This window comes from Triticum urartu, chromosome 5, assembly GCF_003073215.2.
Source record: "Triticum urartu cultivar G1812 chromosome 5, Tu2.1, whole genome shotgun sequence".
NCBI classification, from domain to species: Eukaryota; Viridiplantae; Streptophyta; class Magnoliopsida; order Poales; family Poaceae; genus Triticum; species Triticum urartu.
In genome coordinates this window covers 443,791,669-443,803,458 of record NC_053026.1, presented here as the reverse complement: position 1 = coordinate 443,803,458, position 11,790 = coordinate 443,791,669, and positions in this window count along the sequence as shown.

The following is an 11,790-nucleotide window of genomic DNA, read 5'->3' as shown; positions in this document are numbered from 1 at the left end:
ACAGAAGGTTGCGGCGGTGGAAATAGGGTTTCGTGGTGCTCCTGGATGTTTTCGGGGTATGTGAACATATATAGGAGGAAGAAGTAGGTCGGTTGAGCCACGAGGGGCCCATGAGGGGGGAGGGTGCGCCCAGGGGGTAGGTGTGCCCCCCTGCCTCGTGGCCACTGTCGGTGTCAAAACCGGCGGATCTCGGGTAGGGGGTCCCGAACTGTGCGTCTAAGGTCGATGGTAACAGGAGACAAGGGACACGATGTTTACCCAGGTCCGGGCCCTCTCTATGGAGGTAATGCCCTATGTCCTGCTTGATTGATATTGATGAGTATGAGTGTTACAAGAGTTGATCTACCTCGAGATCGTAATGGCTAAACCCTAGAGGTCTAGCTTGTATGGCTATGATCATGAGTATCCTATCCAGACTAAGTCCTCTGGTTTATATAGACACTAGAGGATCTAGGGTTACACAAGGTCAGTTACAAAGAAGGGAATCTACATATCCGGTCGTCAAGCTTGCCTTCCATGCCAAGGAGAGTCCCATCCGGACTTGGGTGCAGTCTTCGGTCTTCGTATCTTCACAACCCATCAATCCGGCCAATGGCTAACGGGCCGGACGCCCGAGGACCCCTTAGTCCAGGACTCCCTCAGTAGCCCCTGAACCCGGCTTCAATGACAAGGTATCCGGCGCGTAGTGCTGTCTTCAGCATTGCAAGACGGGTTCCTCCTTCCGAACTCTAGAATAGTCTTCGGATGAATTGATTATGTCCAGATCTGTAACACACACCACACACAGCCATAGAGAGAATATAATAATACACGAGCCCAATCTGCTGACAACTTTTACAACATGACATCATGTCCATCCGGTCATAATTTCGAACCCTTTTTTGCCTGTCGCTCCATGTTTCGAGACGCGGTTGCCATTGGCACATCTTTTCGAAGCATAGATCGTGTCCCCTTATTACAGGATTCTCATCAATACGGGCGTGGATAACCCAACCGTGTCGTTTACACAGCCCTCGGGAGCAGGCGGATTTTGAGGCGAGTGGGGTGGCGTTCAATATTCACTGCCCTTATAAGGAGATAAGATTCCCCTTTCTTCTCCCATGACTTCTTTCTTCTCCTGCCTTTCCACACTTGAGCTCCAGCACCCAAGTTCTCATCTATTTACCACTCGAGAAAGAACTCAACCATGTCCAGATCCGGAGGTCAAGGCAAGTGGTTGGGCGGAGGAGGACATCGCTGAGCTTTGGGCAGCTGGGTACCTGGCGAAGGAAATCGCCCACTGAGGGAGTCCTGGATTAGGGGGTGTTTGGGTAGCTGGACTATACCTTCAGCCGGACTCCAGGACTATGAAGATACAAGATTGAAGACTTCGTCCCGTGTCCGGATGGGACTTTCCTTGGCGTGGAAGGCAAGCTTGGCGATGCGGATATTCAAGATCTCCTACCATTGTAACCGACTTTGTGTAACCCTAACCCTCTCCGGTGTCTATATAAACCGGAGGGTTTTATTCCGTAGGACAACTTCATCATACAACAATCATACCATAGGCTAGCTTCTAGGGTTTATCCTCCTTGATCTCGTGGTAGATCTACTCTTGTACTACCCATATCATCAATATTAATCAAGCAGGACGTAGGGTTTTACCTCCATCAAGGGGGCCTGAACCTGGGTAAAACATCATGTTCCTTGCCTCATGTTACCATCCGGCCTAGACACACAGTTTGGGACCCCCTACCCGAGATCCGCCGGTTTTGACGCCGACATTGGTGCTTTCATTGAGAGTTCCTCTGTGTCGTCGCTTTAGGCCCGATGGCTCCTTCGATCATCAACACAATGCGTCAGGGTGAGACTTTTCTCCCCGGACAGATCTTCGTCTTCGGCGGCTTCGCACTGCGGGCCAATTCGCTTGGCCACCTTGAGCAGATCGAAAGCTACGCCCCTGGCCATCAGGTCAGGTTTGGAAGCCTAAACTACACGGCTGACATCCGCGGGGACTTGATCTTCGACGGATTCGAGCCACAGCCAAGCGCGCCGCACTGTCTCGATGGGCATGATATAGCTCTGCCGCCGAACAGCGCTTTGGAGGCCGCACACACATCGGTTCCGACCATTGATTCGGAGCCTACTGCGCGATCGAGGATCAGCGGTTGGACGCTGCCTCAGGGGCTGCGATCTCAGAGGCGATCGAGCCGAACTCCAGCCCCGCACTCCGCATGGCCCGTGACTCCGAGGAGCCGGATTCCTCTCCGAACTCCGAGCCCCCGTCGCCCCTGCCGATCGAATCCGATTGGGCGCCGATAATGGAGTTCACCGCGCATCTTTCAGCACTCGCCCTTCGGCGACATCCTGAATTCTCTAAAGTCTCTCTCTTTATCAGGAGAGCCCTGGCCGGACTACGGTCAGCAAGGTTGGGATACGGACGATGAAGAAATTCAAAACCCACCCACCACCCACTTCGTAGCCACTGTCGACGACTTAACCGACATGCTTGACTTCGACTCCGAAGACATCGACAGCATGGACGATGCAGGAGACGAACAAGAACCAGCACCTGTAGGGCGCTGGAGTGTTAGGTCATATGACATAGTAATATTCAAAAAAATTCCTACGCAACACGCAGATCATGTGATGCATAGCAACGAGAGGGGAGAGTGTTGTCTACGTACCCACGCAGACCGACTGCGGAAGCGTTGACAACATAGAGGAAGTAGTCGTACGTCTTCACGATCCAACCGATCAAGCACCGAAACTACGGCACCTCCGAGTTCGAGCACACGTTCAGCTCGATGACGATCCCCGGACTCCGATCCAGCAAAGTGTCGGGGAAGAGTTCCGTCAGCACGACGGCGTGGTGACGATCTTGATGTACTACAGCAGCAGGGCTTCGCCTAAACTCCGCTACAGTATTATCGAGGACTATAGGTGGCAGGGGGCACCGCACACGGCTAAGGAATAGATCACGTGGATCAACTTGTGTGTTTCTGGGGTGCCTCTGCCTCAGTATATAAAGGACTAGAGGGGGGAGGCTGGCCGGCCATAGGAGGCGCGCCAGGAGAGTCCTACTCCCTCTGGGAGTAGGATTCCCCCCCCCCCAATCCTAGTTGGAATAGGACTCCTTGAGGGGGGAAAGAGAGAGAGGGGGCCGGCCACCTCTCCTAGTCCTAATAGGACTAGGGGAAGGGGGGAGGCGCGCGGCCACCTTGGGCTGCCCCTTTCTCCTTTCCACTAAGGCCCATCAAGGCCCATATGGTTCCCGGGGGGTTCCGGTAACCTCCCGGTACTCCGGTAAAATCCCGATTTCACCCGGAACACTTCCGATATCCAAACATAGGCTTCCAATATATCAATCTTTATGTCTCGACCATTTCGAGACTCCTCGTCATGTCCGTGATCACATCCGGGACTCCGAACAACCTTCGGTACATCAAAATGCATAAACTCATAATATAACTGTCATCGTAACCTTAAGCGTGCGGACCCTACGGGTTCGAGAACAATGTAGACATGACCGAGACACGTCTCCGGTCAATAACCAATAGCGGGACCTGGATGCCCATATTGGCTCCTACATATTCTACGAAGATCTTTTATCGGTCAGACCGCATAACAACATACGTTGTTCCCTTTGTCATCGGTATGTTACTTGCCCGAGATTCGATCGTTGGTATCCAATACCTAGTTCAATCTCGTTACCGGCAAGTCTATTTTCTGTAATACATCATCCCGCAACTAACTCATTAGTTGCAATGCTTGCAAGGCTTAAGTGATGTGCATTACCGAGAGGGCCCAGAGATACCTCTCCGACAATCGGAGTGACAAATCCTAATCTCGAAATACGCCAACCCAACATCTACCTTTGGAGACACCTGTAGAGCTCCTTTATAATCACCCAGTTTATGTTGTGGTTTGGTAGCACACAAAGTGTTCCTCCGGTAAACGGGAGTTGCATAATTCATAGTCATAGGAACATGTATAAGTCATGAAGAAAGCAATAGCAACATACTAAACGATCGGGTGCTAAGCTAATGGAATGGGTCATGTCAATCAGTCATTCACCTAATGATGTGACTCGTTAATCAAATAACAACTCATTGTTCATGGTTAGGAAACATAACCATCTTTGATTAACGAGCTAGTCAAGTAGAGGCATACTAGTGACACTTTGTGTCTATGTATTCACACATGTATTATGTTTCCGGTTAATACAATTCTAGCATGAATAATAAACATTTATCATGATATAAGGAAAAATAAATAATAACTTTATTATTGCCTCTAGGGCATATTTCCTTCAGTCTCCCACTTGCACTAGAGTCAATAATCTAGATTACATGTAATGATTCTAACACCCATGGAGCTTGGTGTGATCATGTTTTGCTCGTGGAAGAGGCTTAGTCAATGGGTCTGTAACATTCAGATCCGTATGTATCTTGCAAATCTCTATGTCTCCCACCTGGACTAGACCGGATGGAATTGAAGCGTCTCTTGATGTGCTTGGTTCTCTTGTGAAATCTGGATTCCTTTGCCAAGGCAATTGCACCAGTATTGTCACAAAAGATTTTCATTGGACCCGATGCACTAGGTATGACACCTAGATCGGATATGAACTCCTTCATCCAGACTCCTTCGTTCCTGCTGCTTCCGAAGCAGCTATGTACTCCGCTTCACATGTAGATCCCGCTACGACGCTTTGTTTAGAACTGCACCAACTGACAGCTCCACCGTTTAATGTAAACACGTATCCGGTTTGCGATTTAGAATCGTCCGGATCAGTGTCAAAGCTTGCATCAACGTAACCATTTACGATGAGCTCTTTGTCACCTCCATATACGAGAAACATATCCTTAGTCCTTTTCAGGTATTTCAGGATGTTCTTGACCGCTGTCCAGTGATCCACTCCTGGATTACTTTGGTACCTCCCTGCTAGACTTATAGCAAGGCACACATCAGGTCTGGTACACAGCATTGCATACATGATAGAGCCTATGGCTGAAGCATAGGGAACATCTTTCATTTTCTCTCTATCTTCTGCAGTGGTCGGGCATTGAGTCTGACTCAACTTCACACCTTGTAACACAGGCAAGAACCCTTTCTTTGCTTGATCCATTTTGAACTATCTTCAAAATCTTGTCAAGGTATGTGCTTTGTGAAAGTCCAATTAAGCCGTCTTTCTATGAACTCTTTATTCAGTATCTTTATGCTATCCAGAAATTCTATATCATTTCCAAATAAATATGTCATCCACATATAATATCAGAAATGCTACAGAGCTCCCACTCACTTTCTTGTAAATACAGGCTTCTCCAAAAGTCTGTATAAAACCAAATGCTTTGATCACACTATCAAAACGTTTATTCCAACTCCGAGAGGCTTGCACCAGTCCATAAATGGATCGCTGGAGCTTACACACTTTGTTAGCTCCCTTTGGATCGACAAAACCTTCTGGTTGCATCATATACAACTCTTCTTCCAGAAATCCATTCAGGAATGCAGTTTTGACATCCATCTGCCAAATTTCATAATCATAAAATGCGGCAATTGCTAACATGATTCGGAAAGACTTAAGCATCGCTACGGGTGAGAAGGTCTCATCGTAGTCAATCCCTTGAACTTGTCGAAAACCTTTTGCGACAAGTCGAGCTTTGTAGACAGTAATATTACCGTCAGTGTCAGTCTTCTTCTTGAAGATCCATTTATTCTCAATTGCTTGCCGATCATCGGGCAAGTCAACCAAAGTCCACACTTTGTTCTCATACATGGATCCCATCTCAGATTTCATGGCTTCAAGCCATTTTGCGGAATCTGGGCTCACCATCGCTTCTTCATAGTTCGTAGGTTCATCATGATCTAGTAGCATGACTTCCAGAACAGGATTACCGTACCACTCTGGTGCGGATCCACTCTGGTTGATCTACGAGGTTCAGTAGTATCTTGTTCTGAAGTTTCATGATCATCATCATTAGCTTCCTCACTAATTGGTGTAGGTGTCACAGAAACAGTTTTCTGTGATGCACTACTTTCCAATAAGGGAGCAGGTACAGTTACCTCATCAAGTTCTACTTTCCTCCCACTCACTTCTTTCGAGAGAAACTCCTTCTCAGAAAGTTTCCGAACTTAGCAACAAAAGTCTTGCCTTCGGATCTGTGATAGAAGGTGTATCCAATAGTCTCCTTTGGATATCCTATGAAGACACATTTCTCCGATTTGGGTTCGAGCTTATCAGGTTGAAGCTTTTTCACATAAGCATCGCAGCCCCAAACTTTCAGAAACGACAACTTTGGTTTCTTGCCAAACCACAGTTCATAAGGCGTCGTCTCAACGGATTTTGATGGTGCCCTATTTAACGTGAATGCGGCCGTCTCTAGAGCATACCCCAAAACGATAGCGGTAAATCAGTAAGAGACATCATAGATCGCACCATATCTAAGTAAAGTACGATTACGACGTCGGACACACCATTACGCTGTGGTGTTCCGGTGGCGTGAGTTGCGAAACTATTCCACAATTTTTCAAATGACACAAACTCGTAACTCAAATATTCTCCACGATCAGATCGTAGAAACTTTATTTTCTTGTTACGATGATTTTCCACTTCACTCTGAAATCTTTGAACTTTTCAAATGTTTCAGACTTATGTTTCATTAAGTAGATATACCCATATCTGCTTAATCATCTGTGAAGGTGAGAAAATAACGATATCCGCCACGAGCCTCAATATTCATGACCACATACATCTGTATGTATGATTTCCAACAAATCTGTTGCTCTCTCCATAGTACCGGAGAACGGTGTTTTAGTCATCTTGCCCATGAGGCACGGTTCGCAAGTACCAAGTGATTCATAATCAAGTGGTTCCAAAAGTCCATCAGTATGGAGTTTCTTCATGCGCTTTACACCGATATGACCTAAACGGCAGTGCCACAAATAAGTTGCACTATCATTATCAACTCTGCATCTTTTGGCTTCAACTATGAATATGTGTCACTACTATCGAGATTCAATAAAAATAGACCACTCTAGGGTGCATGACCATAAAAGATATTACTCATATAAATAGAACAACCATTATTCTCTTTAAATGAATAACCGTCTCGCATCAAACAAGATCCAGATATAATGTTCATGCTTAACGCTGGCACCAAATAACAATTATTTAGGTCTAATATTAATCCCGAAGGTAGATGTAGAGGTAGCGTGCCGACCGCGATCACATCGACTTTGGAACCATTTCCCACGCGCATCGTCACCTCGTCCTTACCAATCTTCGCTTAATCCGTAGTCCCTGTTTCGAGTTGCAAATATTAGCAACAGAACCAGTATCAAATACCCAGGTGCTACTACGAGCATTAGTAAGGTACACATCAATAACATGTATATCACATATACCTTTGTTCACCTTGCCATCCTTCTTATCCGCCAAATACTTGGGGCAGTTCCGCTTCCAGTGACCAGTCTGCTTGCAGTAGAAGCACTCAGTTTCAGGCTTAGGTCCAGGTTTGGGTTTCTTCTCTTGAGTAGCAACTTTCTTGCCGTTCTTTTTGAAGTTCCCCTTCTTCTTCCCTTTGCCCTTTTTCTTGAAACTAGTGGTCTTGTTGACCATCAACACTTGATGCTCCTTCTTGATTTCTACCTCCGCAGCTTTCAGCATTGCGAAGAGCTCGGGAATAGTCTTATTCATCCCTTGCATATTATAGTTCATCACGAAGCTCTTGTAGCTTGGTGGCAGTGATTGGAGAATTCTGTCAATGACGCAATCATCTGGAAGATTAACTCCCAATTGAATCAAGTGATTATTATACCCAGACATTTTGAGTATATGCTCACTGACAGAACTGTTCTCCTCCATCTTGCAGCATAGAACTTATTGGAGACTTCATATCTCTCAATCCGGGCATTTGCTTGAAATATTAACTTCAACTCCTGGAACATCTCATATGCTCCATGACGTTCAAAACGTCGTTGAAGTCCCGATTCTAAGCCGTAAAGCATGGCACACTGAACTATCGAGTAGTCATCAGCTTTGCTCTGCCAGACGTTCATAACATCTGGTGTTGCTCCAGCAGCAGGCCTGGCACCCAGCGGTGCTTCCAGGACGTAATTCTTCTGTGCAGCAATGAGGATAATCCTCAAGTTACGGACCCAGTCCGTGTAATTGCTACCATCATCTTTCAACTTTGCTTTCTCAAGGAACGCATTAAAATTCAACGGAACAACAGCACGGGCCATCTATCTACAATCAACATAGACAAGCAAAATACTATCAGGTACTAAGTTCATTATAAATTTAAGTTCAATTAATCATATTACTTAAGAACTCCCACTTAGATAGACATCCCTCTAATCATCTAAGTGATCACGTGATCCAAATCAACTAAACCATGTCCGATCATCACGTGAGATGGAGTAGTTTTCAATGGTGAACATCACTATGTTGATCATATCTACTATATGATTCACGCTCGACCTTTCGGTCTCAGTGTTCCGAGGCCATATCTGCATATGCTAGGCTCGTCAAGTTTAACCTGAGTATTCCGCGTGTGCAACTGTTTTGCACCCGTTGTATTTGAACGTAGAGCCTATCACACCCGATCATCACGTGGTGTCTCAGCACGAAGAACTTTCACGGTGCATACTCAGGGAGAACACTTCTTGATAATTAGTGAGAGATCATCTTATAATGCTACCGTCAATCAAAGCAAGATAAGATGCATAAAAGATAAACATCACATGCAATCAATATAAGTGATATGATATGGCCATCATCATCTTGTGCTTGTGATCTCCATCTCCGAAGCACCGTCATGATCACCATCGTCACCGGCACGACACCTTGATCTCCATCGTAGCATCGTTGTCGTCTCGCCAATCTTATGCTTCCACGACTATCGCTACCGCTTAGTGATAAAGTAAAGCATTACAGCGATTGCATTGCATACAATAAAGCGACAACCATATGGCTCCTGCCAGTTGCCGATAACTCGGTTACAAAACATGATCATCTCATACAATAAAATTTAGCATCATGTCTTGACCATATCACATCACAACATGCCCTGCAAAAACAAGTTAGACATCCTCTACTTTGTTGTTGCAAGTTTTACGTGGCTGCTACGGGCTTAAGCAAGAACCAATCTTACCTACGCATCAAAACCACAACGATAGTTTGTCAAGTTGGTGCTGTTTTAACCTTCGCAAGGACCGGGCGTAGCCACACTCGGTTCAACTAAAGTTGGAGAAACTGTCACCCGCAAGCCACCTATGTGCAAAGCACGTCGGGAGAACCGGTCTCGCGTAAGCGTACGTAATGTCGGTCTGGGCCGCTTCGTCCAACAATACCGCCGAACCAAAGTATGACATGCTGGTAAGCAGTATGACTTATATCGCCCACAACTCACTTGTGTTCTACTCGTGCATATAACATCAACATATAAAACCTAGGCTCGGATGCCACTGTTGGGTAGTAATTTCAAAAAAATTCCTACGCACACGCAAGATCATGGTGATGCATAGCAACGAGAGGGGAGAGTGTGATCTACGTACCCTTGTAGATCGACAACGGAAGCGTTTGGTTGATGTAGTCGTACGTCTCCACGGCCGACCGATCAAGCACCGAAACTACGGCACCTCCGAGTTCTAGCACACGTTCCGCTCGATGACGATCCCCGGACTCCGATCCAGCAAAGTGTCGGGGAAGAGTTCCGTCAGCACGGCGTGGTGACGATCTTGATGTACTACCGTCGCAGGGCTTCGCCTAAGCACCGCTACAATATTATCGAGGACTATGGTGGAAGGGGGCACCGCACACGGCTAAGAATATGATCACGTGGATCAACTTGTGTCTAGGGGTGCCCCTGCCCCCGTATATAAAGGATCAAGGGGAGGAGGCCGGCCGGCCCTATGGCGCGCCAAGGAGGAGTCCTCCTCCTAGTAGGAGTAGGGGGGGAAAGAAGTGGGGAGGGAGAGGAAGGGGGCGCCCCCCTCTCCTAGTCCAATTCGGACCAGGGGGGAGGAGGCGCGCGCCCACCTCGGCCCCTCTCTCTCTCCACTAAGGCCCATAGGCCCATTACTTCTCCCGGGGGGTTCCGGTAACCCTCCGGCTCTCCGGTTTTCTCCGAAATCACCGGAACACTTCCGGTGTCCGAATATAGCCGTCCAATATATCAATCTTTATGTCTCGACCATTTCGAGACTCCTCGTCATGTCCGTGATCACATCCGGGACTCCGAACTAACTTCGGTACATCAAAACTCATAAACTCATAATATAAATGTCATCGAAACCTTAAGCGTGCGGACCCTACGGGTTCGAGAACAATGTAGACATGACCGAGACACGTCTCCGGTCAATAACCAATAGCGGAACCTGGATGCTCATATTGGCTCCTACATATTCTACGAAGATCTTTATCGGTCAGACCGCATAACAACATACGTTGTTCCCTTTGTCATCGGTATGTTACTTGCCCGAGATTCGATCGTCGGTATCTCAATACCTAGTTCAATCTCGTTACCGGCAAGTCTCTTTACTCGTTCCGTAATACATCATCTCGCAACTAACTCATTAGTTGCAATGCTTGCAAGGCTTATGTGATGTGCATTACCGAGAGGGCCCAGAGATACCTCTCCGACAATCGGAGTGACAAATCCTAATCTCAAACTACGCCAACCCAACATGTACCTTTGGAGACACCTGTAGAGCACCTTTATAATCACCCAGTTACGTTGTGACGTTTGGTAGCACACAAAGTGTTCCTCCGGCAAACGGGAGTTGCATAATCTCATAGTCATAGGAACATGTATAAGTCATGAAGAAAGCAATAGCAACATACTAAACGATCGGGTGCTAAGCTAATGGAATGGGTCATGTCAATCAGATCATTCACCTAATGATGTGATCCCGTTAATCAAATAACAACTCTTTGTCTCATGGTTAGGAAACATAACCATCTTTGATTAACGAGCTAGTCAAGTAGAGGCATACTAGTGACACTCGTTTGTCTATGTATTCACACATGTATTATGTTTCCGGTTAATACAATTCTAGCATGAATAATAAACATTTATCATGATATAAGGAAATAAATAATAACTTTATTATTGCCTCTAGGGCATATATCTCCTGCCATCAAGTACTTACCCCTCAAGCTCAAAGGGCCAGCTCGGCACTGGCTTAAAAGCCTCCCCGAAAACTCCATTGGAAGCTGGGAAGAGCTCGAGACGCTGGCAAATTTTCAAGGGACCTATGTCCGACCACCGGATGCAGACGATTTAAGTCATATAACTCAACAGCCCGGAGAGTCAGCCCGAAAGCTTTGGAACAGGTTTCTCACTAAAAAGAACCAAATAGTCGACTGTCCGGACGCCGAAGCCTTAGCAGCTTTCAAGCACAGCGTTCGAGACGAATGGCTTGCCAGACACCTCGGCCAAGAAAAGCCGAGAACAATGGCAGCATTAACAAGCCTCATGACCCGCTTTTGCGCGGGCGAGGACAGCTGGTTAGCCCGATTAGCACCAGCGACCCAAGTACATCCGAAGTCAGGGACGGAAACGGGAAGCCACGACGCAGCAAAAACAAGCGCCGAATAAAGAAGACAGCCCGAAGAGCACGGCGGTAAACGCCGGATTCAGAAGCTCTCGGCCAGGTCAGCAAAAGCTGCCCTCCAAAGGCAACAGAGACGAACTGTCCAGCCTAAACAAGATTCTGGACAAAATATGTCAGATCCACAGCACCCCCGATAAACCTGCAAATCATACCCATAGAGAATGTTGGGTCTTCAAGCAGTCCGGCAAG